Source organism: Ruditapes philippinarum, unplaced genomic scaffold (assembly GCF_026571515.1).
Source record: "Ruditapes philippinarum isolate M1 unplaced genomic scaffold, ASM2657151v2 ctg4134_1_1_1_1, whole genome shotgun sequence".
NCBI classification, from domain to species: Eukaryota; Metazoa; Mollusca; class Bivalvia; order Venerida; family Veneridae; genus Ruditapes; species Ruditapes philippinarum.
In genome coordinates this window covers 77,515-94,893 of record NW_026857240.1, presented here as the reverse complement: position 1 = coordinate 94,893, position 17,379 = coordinate 77,515, and positions in this window count along the sequence as shown.

The window sequence follows — 17,379 nt, the reverse complement described above, 5'->3', positions numbered from 1 at the left end:
GAGCTCAACCATTGGTCATATTCAAATTTTGCAAACACAATTATCCAATCATATGGCTAGATTGGTAGACTGGTCTGAAATTTCAAGTTTTGTAATCTAATAACAAAGATTTCTCTGTCTGTCTGCCCTGTTGTGTAGCTTACTACATGCTTTTGTTGTTATAAATGGTATTTAGTTATAATTCTGTGTTAAAAATCAAACCTGTAGCTTTTACTAACACCCCATTACCTGTTTTACCTTCTGGTTTCATGATAATATAGGGTATATAAGTTTGCTGAGGTCTGAACAAAAACTGTAGAGGTCTGAATGACTCATTGCATTTCCAAGTCTATTTTGGTCGTGAATAAGACTGTTAGACATTGACATCAAGAGTTGATACCAAAATTCAAAACCTTAAATAAAGAAAATTATATAAGATAAGAACTTGGTTTTCAATTTTCATTTGATAAATTTATTGCATGCTGACAAATGACCGAACAAAATATAATAAAGCTCTGAAATTCCTTTATTGAGGATATATTAAAACATTGAGTTAATGTCTCTGGCAGTTTAGTGGACCGTTAAAGTGTCATCCGAGTTCCATTTTAAGTTAGTGATAACTTTGTTTGTATAAAAGAAAGATTTCCCCGCCCCTTCTATGAAATTTAATTATATTGCCACAGGGATACAAGAGTTTCAGTTAACATGAATACAATTTCAGAATTGTTAGGTTTTCATTAATTAACCCGTAGTCCACTGGTGACAACTGGATCTACCAAGGGGACCAGTTAGGGGTGTAAAGGTTGGTAGGACCATAACATTTAATATCAGATTGTATGTCATCGGAAAAATAACATTGTTACAGTTATAATACAAACAAAATGTTGTATCTTGTTATGAAAATTAAGATAGGATTTGGAATCAATTTAAAACTTTCTCGGCTGTTTAGTCTTACACTAACCTTGGTTACTGATTATTAAATTTTCTAACTGGTTTTTAGCTTAAAACCGACCATACTCGTTAAAATGTGACATACCTAACTAAGATCGGGTATCGCATCAATGCTGTCTATTGTTCACTATTCAGTCCGTATATATTTTGAAATTTTATAAAATCGATCAATGATTTTGTACTAATTGAAAGATTGACAAGTCCATTTTAAGATAAATAGCGTGGTATAACATCTGAAAATATCGTAGTTTTACAACAACAAAAATATTGATTGTTGAACCAGATTTATACCTTGCCGATGCTGCCAAATGATAGTACATGATTAATTTTATTAATTCTCCGTGAATTGTTCACAGTTACCTATCTTAAAAGTTTAAATGGAAATTTCTTTATTTGAAGTGACATAACATGTTTCCTTCAACAGAGAATACAAATTGTAAGTCCAGACTTTGATTAATTCAACACAATTTGATTCTAATTTAGTCAGGTATGATGTGTCCACACATGGTAACGATACAAATTAATTAAAACAGTGCCAAATATTTCCACGCTAATTGCTTTCAGAAAAAACATCAACAACGAAAGTGACAAAGTAGAAACCCAAGGAAAAACCATTCACTTACAGCATACTGAGATTACACAATAGTTTCTCAATGGCCGACGGAAATACGGAAAGTTCTGTGTCAGCATCTTAACAAGACTAGTAAAAAGATAGAATAATTGTCAGGAAACTAACGTAGGTTCATACAATTTGCCTAATTCTGTGATTTATTTTTGTCTTACAACAGTCTCCCTGTACAGTATTTTCACAATGTAAACATTGTATGTGATAACAAGAAAGTGTTTATATATGTTTCTCTTTGTATATTTAATCTCATTAATATTGTGTATTTTCGATTTGATCGCCCGAAAAATTAGAAAATCTCATAGTGTATATATATGATAACCCACGTGAAGTGTACTTGTGAATTTAAATTTTTTTTACTGTTAACTTTAGTTCAGTAAGGGAATAGTAGATAATAAGTTAATACGTCTAAACTTAATCAGTTCCTGTTTTGATATATTTATGAATCATTTATAAATAGTGACTTTTTGGGGATGATTAGGAGTGTAAGGGTGGGGGTGGGGGACTCTGATGGCATGCCTTGGTAAGACAATAGTTATTCTGTGTAACCGTGTGGTCTTATTCTGCAATATGATGATTGTATTTCAATTTATCAGTTTGAATCAATTTCTTTATATTGAAAAGTTACACTATCATTTAATTAAGAATTGTGTTGCCAATTTTTTTTATAGCCGATTTATACAATTATTTTTCTTTTGAAAAAATCAACACTATGAATTTAAGGTAGCAAATTCACTATCATTAATTTATGGCTATAGTACATTTTATTAATGTGAAATTAAGAATTTTTTTTTTTTTACTTCATTGAATATGTAGATTTTCTGTTTTATGTAAATTTTGCTCTGGAGTAAAATAATGATTCTATCACGATAATGACACGATACGTGTAGCAATATCACCGACATGTTAATGACATTTATCATTATAGTCATCAGTGAAATATCGGGTTTTCCTCAGTTAAATATAATCAATATCGCTCAGTGTATATCACTCACTGTGTGTACAAACTTAATATTTATAGGTTTTAGTGCAAAAAATAAAAAGAAAATTTATTTGTTTTGTAACAAATAAAAGATTATATCTTATTTTCCCTTGCATTTCACTATTCTTAAAGTCATCCTACGTGCCTGTAGGGAAAATTTTGAAAACTTTGCATCTTTGTCAGATATAATTGATATTTCATCCAAAACAAAGAAATATTCTTTTTGTATATTCAGTATGGACCATAAAATGATAGGTTCAGGTAACTATAATGTATGTTTTATATATGTGTTCATTTTACAATGTACCATAATGTCTCATCCAAGGTTTACAAGCATTTCTGTCAAAACTTCATTGGCTAACTTTATAGGAGTTGCATCTGTAGTACCATTGACCTTTTAGCCTGCTGGTAGCAAATGAGTAATCACCAGTATGACCATGTGACCATTGTATACCAAGATCAGCTGATACATTCATCCTCCCTGATCATGATCTGTATTGCCCACTATTCAGTCAGGACCATACTTTAGAGTTTTCACTCAAATGAATGGTGTAGTCCAGATAGAAAGGTGGATAAAAAACCGTTCCTGGTATAATGTAATTATAGGTTAAAACAACAGAAGTGAGGTTTTTAAGACTGGATAAAACTATACACTATACATGTCCTATGTGGTCATTTATGCTTATCACCTATATATAGATATATCGTTCTTGTCCCTGCATTAGATCAGAATAAAGATGTCTGGCAGCATGGCTGATCATGTTTATGTTTCGAGCCCTAACATAGTCACAACTATATAAATAGTAGTGATATTAAAGGTGGTAACAGTCAAGGAAGTGTTGTATGCACACCCTTAATAATGTTTAATTAGGATAAATATCCATGAATTTCTTGAATTTGGAACTATACATTAATGGTTTAAATCACATGTTATTTCAAAACTTTATTAACGGCAGTTTGATAACTACTTAAATGTTTTGTATTACCATGGATGACAAAGATGGGCTATGCTAGTGATGATGATTTTGTTGTCAGTTTTATTTATTACCATCTAGTCTTGGCTAAATGACTATCTACATTCAATAGTGAACATTTTTTTCTGAAATGTTGAATATTTGTGGAGAGTTGGAAAGGAGTTATACCAAAGGCATAATTTTTGTTGGCAAGTAACATGGTGTTATGTCCTCAAAGGATTGGGTTATTTTTCCTTATTTTTTTACATTATATAAAAACAGAGTATTTTACAGTGAGTTACCATCTTTTTGTTCATTAGAAATGCAGTCTGAAGTGATGAACAGTTACGGTTTTTTGATTGGTATAATTGACTGACTGTTAAGATTATAATATGTTTGATTTTCTAAGAATATTACCCAGTCACCATGAACCCGGAACCTGCTGGAGCTGTGAGTGATCACCCTGTGCCACCTGTATAGAGCCCAGCCAGTCCGCGCATCCGTGCAGTCTAACCAAACTCTATACTGTTGGCTGATTAACTTAATTTTCATCTTGGTATCCCCAAAATTTGTAGTGGACAGTTCCAACAAAAGGAAGCTGGACAAGTCCATTTAAGAAATCCAGCAGGTTAAGGGTTAGTGTCTAATTGAACAATTTGATTTATGTTTACTCTGAAGTTGATAAAGATAGTTGATTGTTTTTGTTTGTTTTTTTATACCTAATCATTGTAGTTTAAATACATCTCCCTTCATACATAAAAATATTGTGAAACGATTTTATTAAAATTATGGGCAAATAAATCTGAACTTTAGCCATGTTCCATTGTACTATAGATAACGAGTTTCTACATTTCATTAGCAGAAAGGGTAGAACCGTACATCTTCTCTAGGGCATTTGTTTTAGGAAAGTTTGAAAATAATAAGACAGAATATATCTGTTTTCAGTGTGTGACACCGAAAATTTAAGTTCTAGAATGGATTGTGTGAAGTACAAAGTAGAGTATAGGAAAGTAGTGAAAGGTGTGGTGTTCAAATTATGAGGTATAATTTTTAAGGGTATTTTTACATAAAAAGGCAAATATGAAAATTCAAGGGAGGCTGTCAATACAGTACATAATACAATGTTTGTTGAGGTATCAAAGGGAAGTAACTTGAACACTACCATATAATCTGAAATATCAAAGGGAGATCACCAGTACAATGTATATATGAATGAAATGGAGTAGCTACAGAAGAGAACTGTGCATTTTTCTCTTTTTTGTATTTAATAGTTGATTAAATTTGAGGACATGTATAATGTGCTATTTGAGGTTATGTACTGACTTTGTTTGTATAAAAGTTAGCAGTACATGTGCTTCTCAGTTTTTTTTCTTGTGTAAACATGTTTTTTGTATGGACATCAAATATTTGTAAAACGATAGGACTTATGAAGAGTTATTAAAGAATAATAGTGAACTTTTTGTTGTAATTACTTTATATTTATGAATCTCTGAAGTCATTTCACAGTTATTCCAACATTGAAATATGTTGTTATAGTATCACTGCCTTACTATAAACGTGGTAAGTTCATGGCCAAGAGTTGTTAATGTGGTTTACTTCAAACCACTAACGCCTAACAGGTGAGGTTCAGGGTCTTCAGATTATTTCATGGAACGAAGCTATCCAGCTAGTATGAATGTCGATGATTCTACCTGAGGTCTTCTTTCACTAATAAACTTAGAAAGTCGCTGGATGACCTCTGTGTCCCAAAATAACCGAGACGACTTTAAGAGTTTTGGTGCAACCTACCTCCGGCCCCCAACGCCCATAAAAAATAAGATATTTACATCCTGAATAAAAGTAATACACAGCGTTGGATTAATGCCCAGAAGTCTGCAGTCTGATCAGGATCCATGCTGTTCGCTTACAAACCCTATTACAAGTAGAAAAACTGATGGCGAACAGCATGGATCCTGATCAGACTACGCGGAGCCGCAGGCTGGTTCGGATCCATGCTGGTCGCAAACCTACTATGTTGGTTTTGTCATGACGCGGCTCAAATTATGGATGGAATATCATCAAACTGGGTCTACGTTAGATGGTACTCTATCAAAATCCGGGGGGGGGGGGGGTTCCCTCGGAAGCATTATATGAATGATATATCAGAACAAAATGGCATAAAAATTGCAGATTCTGTTTGAATCTGAGGGAAAATGAAAAAGATCAAGATCCTTTACACCACATAGCACCGGCTTGAGCAGTACTCTATTTTCAACACTTAAAAAGTGGTCACAAAGGACCAGAAAAGCAACACTGAATGGAAGTACGGGGAAACTTTTTACAGCTGCCAGTCATAGTCTGCCAGACGGCACTTGACACCTGCTGCTGTGAAGTATAAAAATCTGGAAAAAGAGTGATCCCTCTGAAGTATTAATCGCACCAAAATTGCATTAAAATTGCAGGCTGTGTTTGATTAAGTCTGTACCAGTCTGTACATGAGAGCTAATGAAAAAAATGCAATACATAGCCTACATGGGTTCCTTACAGAATACACAAGAACTTGAATATAGAATAAAACTTATTATCACAACATGTCATTAACTGCTAATAAGAGCAGCTCAAACGAAGCATTTCATAAATGACGACGTCGCTCGCCGGTTGGTAGTTTAGCGTGGAGGAAGGTAGTCTAGTACTGGTATAACTATCCGGGAACAATGGTTAGGGAACTACCCGCTTATATGACTGAAATACTGTTGGGAAAAGGCGTAAAATGAAACAAACTCCTCAAAACGATTTCTAATGAATAATTGGTAAGTCACTAACTGCTTTATAGTGTACAGTTTTATTCGTATAAAATTTACTGACTTATCATGAACATATCTTGAAATGATTACTTTTCAAGGTCAAGCGCCCAATATGTTATTTGAGGACATGATATAGGAAATTTGCACACTTGTTTACCATCATGCCTCAACTTGTAGGCAGGAGAAGGCAACTATACCAAGCATTTGGCCAGAATAATGCCCCTTTTTCGACTTAGAATTTATGTCAGTTTGCGTACCACTTCAGATATTTTCATATTTCATTGACATATGGCTTTGAAACAATTTGAAATTTTATACACTTCTGTGAGAGCATAATAAGACTCTCTTCAAGGCCTATAACTGTACATGGATTTAAAGACAAAAGATGTCACTTTTGTTAACTTAGAAAATTTTACATTATCGTGGCTCTTTTACTATCAAGCACTAATAATAGGCGAGTCTGCCGTCCTACCAACAGCTCTTGTTATACTTAATCCTCATAATAACGATTTCACGTTGAAATTATAAAATGCTATTTTCACAGTTAGCCGGACTACATCTGAATGCGGATTTAACTTGAATAAGTGCAAATATTGTCAAAAATACACGCCGTCGTGAGTAAAGAGTGCTTGATTAAGAGAAACACATGGATAATAACACATAATTATTATTTTAAAAGTGTAACATTCTTTCGTAAACGCTTACAAAATTATTGTTTAATGAGAACACTGTGACGTCAATTTTACATCTTTTGGTCCCTCTATGAAATATATTTCCATCTTACACGCAAAACCTATCTAATACTGACCAATAGCTTTATCCCGCGTCATACCGTGAACACTGTAAGATAGGGAGATGTATCTTTGTTAACAATAAGTCTATCCGACTTTGAGCACTGAGTAAGAGCAATCACGTTTTCCATTGTTGTTTCTCTACATTTTATTGTCTTCATTCTCTTTAAATTACGGTTAAACTGTATCACAGATACTTTGTTACTCACAAATACATTGCCATTAGATTCGTCAACGGTTATTCCCATTGGATCAAAGTTTACCGCCGAAAATCGCGTGAAAATCGTTCCAGATACACTTAGGCAGACGATTTCTTTACTTCCCTGATCTGAAACATAGATTACTTGGGTTGAAGCGTTTAAAGCGATGTTGTTAGGATCTATAAATAGATGTTCGCCTCGTCCATTCTTTTCGATCACGCGTACCACTGTGCCTTGTCTGTCCAGCACGTGTACACTTGGAACACTTGAGTTTGTTTCCCCGTTGTATTTACAAGTCAATATAATATTATCCATGTCGGCGCAAACTCCGTAGTACTCATTCTGGGCCTTTACAGGGAACCAGGGAATTATTCGTGTTGTGTTTTTAATTTTGAAATATTGAATCATTCTCACAAACGGAAAAGTTACAACAAACTGGGTACCATCTATCACAGCGACGTCCCACGGCTCCTGGATTACTGGGTATCTATTAATAACATTAAATTCTCCGTCTATATACTTTATACATTTATTTCCTTGATCACATACAAACATATTACCAGGAGCTCTAGCGGCCGCAAGTCCTCGTATTTCAAAAGTTCCACTTTTATCTTTAATAGTTTCAATGTTATATTCACGGTAACTTAATTCAGTTATAGTATCAGGATCTTCCACATCTTCTTCTATTTCTATGTCTTTGATACCAGATATATTTTCATCATCTTCTTCATCATTATCGTCGTCGTCTTCTTTGTTTGATTCTCCATCTGTTTCATCATCAGTTATCGATTTTTCCGTGTCTTCATCAGCTTCGGGTATCATTTCTTTTACACCACTGAAGTCCTTACGTTTTAAACTCTCCAAAGATTTGAGCTGGTAGTTCATTGTACCCTTTATTTCTTATTTATCCATTGACAGTTAAAACATATTATCACCTTCAATTGTATAGTTGACATTAATATGAGATCTTCATAAAGATTATACATCGATATTTGACAAAATATCTGAAATAAATAAAAGAAAAATATATGGATCACAATAAAGTATGGTAATGTAAAACCATGTTCAACAACAACGAAATAAAAGCAAAAACAACGGCGAAAGACAATTGCAGATTTGTATTTAAAAAAATCTGCAAATCAATACATACCTCTCCATCTACTCCCGAACAGTAATATTTGCAACAAACATTTAGATGAAAAAATCTTAAATAATTTTAGTTTGAATTTTAAGGCAAATATAACAAAATAATCCAAAAATAATAATAAAAGATGGATGGGAATTTCGTACTTACTTGTTTATTTTAATACAACTGTCGTTAAAAGTTATTAAGAATGGACTGAAAAATGAAATTTTGTTAACAGTCAATAAATCAATAGTTTAAAACGCCAGAGCAATTATTTTATGAAAGACAAATTTCGCCAGTGTCTTAATTGCCACGTGTTTATGGCAGTTTAGAAGAGAGGGGAATTGTAAGTGTTTCACGGGCGGACAATAGATATATCTTAGGTAAATATTGTACAAAATGCAATTATAGCCTGTAACACTTAAAATTTAGAATTGATCGCTGGATCTCTCTTTCTTTAACCGCGCCACAAAAGTTTACTTATTTTAAAAGAGTAAACAAAACTTAATATAAAACTGTATTTTAAAATACTAACAGTATAATGATACTGGGATCTTATATTTTAAATGTTTGTCTTGGTTAAATAATGGGTCGAGACAACGTGGCGTTTATATCAAACGGCATGGTTAGAAAGGTTGTGTACCATTTGAGAATTTCTCAAAAATCATTAAATGGATGAAAATTAAGTCACGTTAATACTGTAACTATAGATTTAACTTTACTGGTGGAATAAGTTCTCTAACTTTACCATGCATTACCCCCGGCAAGAGCGGTCACCAAAGTCCAGCGCTACTACCGGGATTCGGACATGAAGCTGTGCATAGACGTGATTCGAGATAACCGATAGTGATCAACTCGGTCATCATTTTAGGAGAGAGTCGGCAATAGCAATGGACTAACATTCGCTCTCAAATAAAGATAACTGCAAAAAAATAGAAACAAGTTTCTTTCAATAGGTACGCAATGGACATGAAATGTGTGTATAAATATACTTATACCGGTACAGTTGGCCTAGTGGTTAATTCGTCCGCCTTCGGATCGGGAGGTCGAAGGTTCGAGTCCCACGGGAAGCGTTAATTGAAGGATGAATGTTTCTCGTGGCAATCGTTCCGAAATGGTCGCTTCGTGAGCCGCGAGATAGTTAAAATGAATGATTACCGATTTATATCCGCCTGGCATAGTGGTAGGAGTTCGAAGGTACATGGTATGCTAGCAAAAGGTGTCTAATAAGTCGGAAATGGCTGGCCCTTTCAGTACGGGTGACACTATTATAACCAAGACCTTTTTATATTATATACTTATGAATAAATGTAGATTTTCAAATAACTGAAGTGTCCCTAAATAGTTAATCATTTTCCAGTATCACTCATCTATCGTGTGTGACACCCCTGCCAAATTATGCCGAGTAAACAATTTTCTTCTTTGAAAATGTTTTTTTAGAGCATTGTACATGCTTATCACCCGAAGATAGTTGCGCCAAATGTGAAATTATTTGTCATTTAAGTACCAAAATGTAAACGGTGTAGTTTTTTTATTTGCATATATAACACTAAATCATTATCCCTGTACTGATAAGAAGAAGCAAAAGATAATTCAGGTATTACTGTTTGAAAACTAGAAACATATAACAGGACAACGAAAACAAAAAATCGTGGGAAAATAAGCTAATCTGCAGCATAGTGGACCTTTAAACCAGGACTTTTCTGTTGAAAGACCCTTAGTGAACAACCTGTTTTATTAAGTTTACTAGTAACATTAACAGTCAACACTGTCTGTACAATCCTGTCAATGGGTTCATCAAATTGTTAATACAACAGTTTGTCTGTGTAAAAAGTAGACTTAAATGAGAAACACAAAATAATGGATATATAGCAGTACGCCATAGTTTTTAGATGCATATTTAAAAAATATGCTGATGAAAAATTAAAAATATGTTTAAAAATCCGCATTATTTAATTAGTGATGTACTACCCACAAATCGCCCTTACAGCATGCTACCGCCACACCCCCCCCCCCAAATTATTAAATAAAATAAAGTAATAATCTGGGAATGAAAATGTTAAATGGATAATTTGTGACATATTTTTTTAATAAACCATTCAAAGTTTGTGATTGAGAAGTATAATAATATTTGAAAGTTTGTTATAAATTAAAAAAAATATAAGTACGTCATTTGAGGGCGCGCCGCTATATAAATAACAGGGTATTATTTTTAAAGCTTCCGTTAATAACGGGGTTGACCCACGTAAACTTGTATTAAAACAGAACAGACCATATTTTATTATTCAATACTGACTTGAACACAAATAACAAATCTAGAACTCTTGCTAAATACATTGTCAAATCATACTTGTACAGACGTGAAAGCATTTACAGATAATCTTATAATTTATAGTTATAGCTACGATTTTTTACAAATGAATTTGTTAATATATTTACTTATGACTTTATGTAAATATCTCATGTTTATTGAAGGTGACTTATAGGCCCATTGGGCCGGGTGTATGTAATATGTTGTATTATTTGAATTTGTTAAATATGTTTACACATGTCACTATAATAAATAAATTACTTACTTACTTACTTATACATCATACATTACGTACAGAGTGTACAGAGTGTGAAAACATGTACAAACAGACAAATTTAACATTTGGTATTATCAGTCATATACATTATTCATATTTTCCTTTCTGATACTAAATGATTTATTACAATATATTCGTAATTTATTGAAATTACATGTATTTGTATTTAACAGATCAATAAATTTAAACATACTAGCTAGTATTAGAGAGGACTCTTAGTAATGTACATGTTTATCAATTTTACATATAATTATAATTATCCATCAACGGGTTTCTACCACCGGTGTAAATTCTTTTCAGATCCAGAGAAGCAAGAAAAAATACTACTTAAATTTATAAACGTCCATGTACAGTAGTTCTATGAACTAAATCTTGTTCTTTTTTTAAAAGGAGTAATGCTCTTTTAATTGATTTTCCAATTTTAGTTTAATATAATATGTGGGAACATTGCATGTGTTATAAACGCTTTGTTAAATTCATATTAGATCGGCATTGATTAATTTTTTATCGACCCGAAGAGTAATCATTTTCAGTCTTCACTACATGTATAAAAAGTATGAAATTGATACAAAATAATGTTATGATTTCAGTTAATAACGTATGTGGGTGGCATATTAAAAAAAAACACAACAAAAACCAAAAAAAACTACACATTTAATTGGCCAAATTTGGACAAATCCAGTTTTTTACAATATCTTCAATTAAAGGACAGTATTTCAACAATCCGATATCATGCAAAGTATCAATTTCTATCTCCCGGAACTATATTTTCTTGTATAATAGTGCCTCTTTACAGACGGAGCGCAGTTTTATTCCGCAATAAATTATGTACGCGACAGACACTGATTTTCCCATCAAATATTTCTACGCACGTTTACATAAAATGTCTCATCACACAATTGTTACTTGGCAATTACTGGCTTACTTTCAGACAAAAACACCTGTCTCAAACTTTGATTGATTTCTCTTCATTTACAAATTACTACATCGAGTGCTATTAAAACTGTTATTGTCTCACTAATTGGATTGTTTTATAAAGAAATGAAAGTAGCATGAAATATTATTTGTTTTTATTTTTTGGCAGTGTTTAGTCTAAGTTTGTTAAGATGTTTTGCTTTGCTCGACTTTGCTGTATTCTCAGTGTATTTTTTTTTTTATCTAACTGACTAAATGTTTGAGAACATAGCTAAATACCACCATATCAGTTAGGAATAAAAAATCTAGTTTTTGTTACAGTACCATTTTAGAATTGCAGTATTATTAGTTAAAAAGATTGTTGACAGGTTATATGGCCCTATATAAACGGTTGTTTGGAAATATAACCCGAGCCGCTAGACGAAAAATAAATAGCCATGCAAATCAGCGGGTAGAACACAAAGCGATTCATTCGTATATTTACATCTTAACCCTCTCCACCCAAAAAGTAACCCAAATAAAGACACAAAAACAACTAATAACAGATCCTGGCACCTTGGGTGGTCGTAAAGTAACTGCATAAACAAAATACAAAATATATGGTATCAGATTTTTTAGATAAAAACATTATGTTTAAATTTCAGTCTAGTTTCCATATTTCTACTTGTATAATGTATATAATATCTATGCATTTTGCAGTTATCTTTTGTTGGAAAACTAGGACATTGTTACAGCTTTTGAATTATTTCTCTCGTAATCTTTCCACGGTCGTATACTTATTTGACAGTAACATACATAATCATATAGTATATTATGTTAGCGTCACATTCTTTCTAGAAAATTTAGTAACTTAATCTTTTATCTAAATATACATTAAAAGTAATAATACATTTTTTCATAGAAATGTATGATTAAATTACCAAAGCCTTATCCAGACCCCTACCTAGATTTGTTACCCATTGACTGATTTCTCTACTTTTCATCGGATTGTGAAAATAACTTTCTCCTTGGCTTGGTAAAAAGCTAGACATATATTCGAGGCTATTGGCAGAAGGGAAAACTAGATTTACAATACCGTCTAGTGAAAATTACTGTTTTGCCATGTTGTCACAAGCTGTTACTTATACACGTATTGCAAAGAATTAGAAATCTAATGTTAAAATCCATACTATACAATGTTTCTGATTTAACGTGATAAACATATAATGCTAGCATTATTAGCACAATGGCATCAAAACTATATAACCAGATAGATAACACACTCCTAATTTAAAAGTTCTGGCAATGTAATAAAACAAAAGGATGATTTTTTTCAATCTGTCTGTATACAGTCTGGTAAATATAGCGGAAATAACAGTACAATTATGTACTTTAAAATATTTGACGCTATATTTAACATCCGAGGTTAAATAAAGATGATGCATCAACTGAAGTGGAAGACACATTCATCGATCTGCGTGTTTTGTTGCGAAATGAAAAAAGATTTATGGTTTTACATTTTACAATTTTGCCGTGTTGGGCTTTCTTTAGGGATTCTGTATTTCTCTATTTTATTACATATACCACAAATATAACAAATTAGAAACTTGTATACAAGAAAAGAAAGAGAAAAAAAAAGAATCTGCATCGGAAGTGAAATGATCAATAAAAGAAAAATTCTGTTTTGCTTACTGCTAGAAATTCAAAAAATGCAACCAGTATTAGAACAAGTCCAATCCATGTTGTCATTTAGTGATCAAAATACGACCACACAATATATGTAAGGTATAACGAACGAGTGTGCAGCTGCCATAACATATATTGATTAAAGTGAATTATGTCAAACAAAATATTAAACACATATTGAAGAATCGGGTTTTGGTTAAAACAAAGCCATTTTCTGTTCCCTCTAGTATTTATAAACCCTGTCTCTCATTAACGTGTATAATAGCGAAATGTAATAACAAAACTGAATCGCACCCCTCAACTTAATAAATTCATGACTTCAACTTTACGAATTCGTGAAAATGAAATTGGGAATTCTTGAAGACGAAATCGGGAATTCATGAAGTTGAAATGTCCCCGATGGTCTTTCGTAAATATTTTAACTTGTAAAGTGTTCAGGCAATTTTCTAGCCAGCTATTTTATCTTGATATCTCCCATTAACGTGTTCTATTACATGTTACATGTTTTTAGTTTTTTGACCGGTTTTATGGTCAAGTATACATAATTGTAAGCTAATATGACCAGAAAGCGAGGAAAGAGTAGTATTATATTAAAAAGCCATTTAAGCCAGGAACGAATAAGTGTTTCCATCTTTAGAAAGGACAAACACGAGTTTTATAAATAAAAGATAATGGTTTTAGAGCAAGTAAGGTAATCAGTACTTTAATAAAGTAGAACTGAATGTGAAATTTTTTGTTTGTAGGGAAACGTAAACTAAGTAGTATTTTGACTTTCATACAAAATGCTTAATCACACGTTCGTATACAATGAAATTGAAAACAGTACAAATTGACATGTACACGTTCTAATTTTTCTTCTCTTTATTATTTTAATTCTTAAGTTTACGACCAACGCTGATATCATCGCAACTTGTCGGCCCTTTCCGTCTATCTTCGGATTACGAATAATCGTTGAGGTGTTTCGATTGCGCCGTGAAGTTAATTAATCAATACAAATCCTAGCAGGTGCTTTCTTAAGACAGTGCATGTTTATTGCAATTCTATGAATGTGTAGCACGACATTGTTTTCTTGAACAGGAAAAATAACGAACAGGAAAACAATGTCTGTATCATTTAAACATTTATTACAAAACAAAATCTATTTTTCCTTTTAAAATCTTATTGGAAAAGTATAATTATATTTGCTAATAAAAAATACATAGTGAATACATGTGAAACTGAATCAGCGGGTAGAACTCAAAGCGATACATTCGTATATTTACATCTTAACATCCTCCACCCAAAAAAGTAACCCAAATACATACACAAAAAGACAAACTTAATTAAAAAACTAATAACAGATCCTGGCACCTTGGGTGGTTGTAAAGTGACTGCATAAACAAAAAACAAAATATATGGTATCAGAATTTTTAGATTAAAACATTATGTTTAAATTTCAGTCTAGTTTCAATATTTCTACTTGTATAATGTATATAATATCTATGCATTTTGCAGTTATCTATTGTTGGAAACTACGACATGTTAACAGCTTTTGATTTATTTCTCTTGTGTTTCGCGACATTTGGTGAATGCTTTTCACCAGTATTTTGCGTGATTATAAAACTGATATATTAATTAATATAAGGTAGCAATATTTTTTTTGTCAAATTATATAAACTGTAAAGATTCTGTTTAAATGGGACACAATTAACGAATGGTTAAACCAATGACTTGAAATCCTCACCTTAACTGTTTCTTTCTTATGAGTCCCGCTAGGAATAATTTTATGTTAGGAACCTACAAGTATAGCAAAAGAAGGCCCACATATGCCTGTACTAAAGTAGGAAGGTATTCCTCCATAAGTAAAAATAACAACTTATCAAATGACCAAAAGTTACATGGTCGTTGTAATTGAAAGCTGTACCAATTTGATTTTGATATATCTAGCTTTACGTTGCTTTATACGTGGTCTTTTTGCAATTGTGTATAAAGATCCATTTTTTTCAAATTTTCAGACCGAATCCATTCGATTCTGAAATTTATGCATGTCACTCTGTTATTGTTGGTTTCTTGGGTGTAAGTACATGTAATTGATTCTGGAACAAAATATAGTCCTCAAAAATAACTAAAAACTGAAATGTAATTTTATAATCCTTATGTATTTATTTACGGCCTTATACTTCTTTGACAGAAGACATACCTAATCGTAGTATATTATGTTAGAGTCTTAAAAGCCTTATCAATAAGCCCCCCCCCCCCCCGATTTATTAAGGATTTTGCTGTAGGGAAAAATAGATTTATAAGGTAGTCTAGTGAAAATCTCTGTTTCGCCATGTAGACTCAAGTTGTTTTTAGTATAACAAAAAATTAAAAATCTAATGTTCAAAACAATTCTGTACAAAGCGTCTGCTTTAACGTGATACAGATAATGCTAGCATAATTCATCAACTCTATATAACCAGATAGATAACACGCTGCTTATACATACGTTCTTATTTAAAGGTTCGTCTGGCGGCCGACGACAATGACTGACAATGAAAATAAAACAAAAGTATGATTTTATCATTGTATAAAGTCTATATATAGTCTAGTAAATATAACTGGAATAACAATACATATATGTTTTCAGAATGTTGTATCAAAATATATGACGCTATATTAAACAACCGGGGTTAAGGACGATACAGAATGTATATGCATAAACTGGAGAGGAAGATACAATAATCGCACGTTTTTTTTTCTGAAATGAAACATATATTCTACTGGTTTTATTTCTATTACTTCAATTTTTGTAGCAAAAACTTGTATTCAAGAAAAGAAAGAAAAGGAAATGTAAGAACGAAAGAAAATCTGCACCGGCAGTGAAATGATCAATATAAGAAAAATTGCTTCGCTTACTGCTAAAAATTAAAGATGAATGCAATACTAGAACTTATCAAATCCATGTTTTCGTGAGTGTAAATTAACTATATAGGAAAAACAAATATGATAGGTACTTCTATAAAATGGAGTGTAAGGTTGCCATAAGGTTAATACATCTATATTGACTTAACTTAATAAACACAACAAAAACAACAAACTGACATTGAATAATTGGGATGAAGATAAATTATCAGAAGACGACCACACACTATATGTAAGGTATAACAAATGAGTGTACAGCAGCCAAAGCATCTATTGATTTAAGTAAATAAGGTCAAACAAAATAATAAACTAATATTCAATAATCAGGTTTTGGTTAAAACAACGCGATTTCCAGCTCCCTATAATACTTATGTATCCTATTTTCTCTTAAATGTGTATAATAGCGAACTGTTATAACAAAACAAAACTGAATTGCCTCTCCTTCACTTAGATTTTCTGCTCCTCCACTTTTGGTTGTCAAAACATTTGGATTTTGAGGGAGCTTCGTTTTGTGAACACTAATCAGTCTTCCTTATTTTCATATTAAAGAACGAAAGTTTTGACATTATTTACTTCTGCAGGCTGAATGACAGACATACATCTATTCAAGGTTAAAATGAGTGTAACGACACACACGTCACAAACCTGCTGAATGATATCTTTTTATAAATCGCAGTTCGTTGAAGATATGCTTGTTTTATTATGGAAGTTTCCAAGTAATCGCTGTTATGATTGTAAAGCAACGCTTTGTCTTACTTTATGTTAACATTTTATGTTAACAACTCAAAACCATAAACAATTGCATTATGTTTGTTTCGTATCTGTATTCTTTGGTGTTCTCATTCTATGAGAAAAATATATGAGGCCCTGTCTCGTTTTCTGTTTGATTCATAGACTAAAAAATCGAAAAAAGATTTCTCAATATCCAGTATAGACGA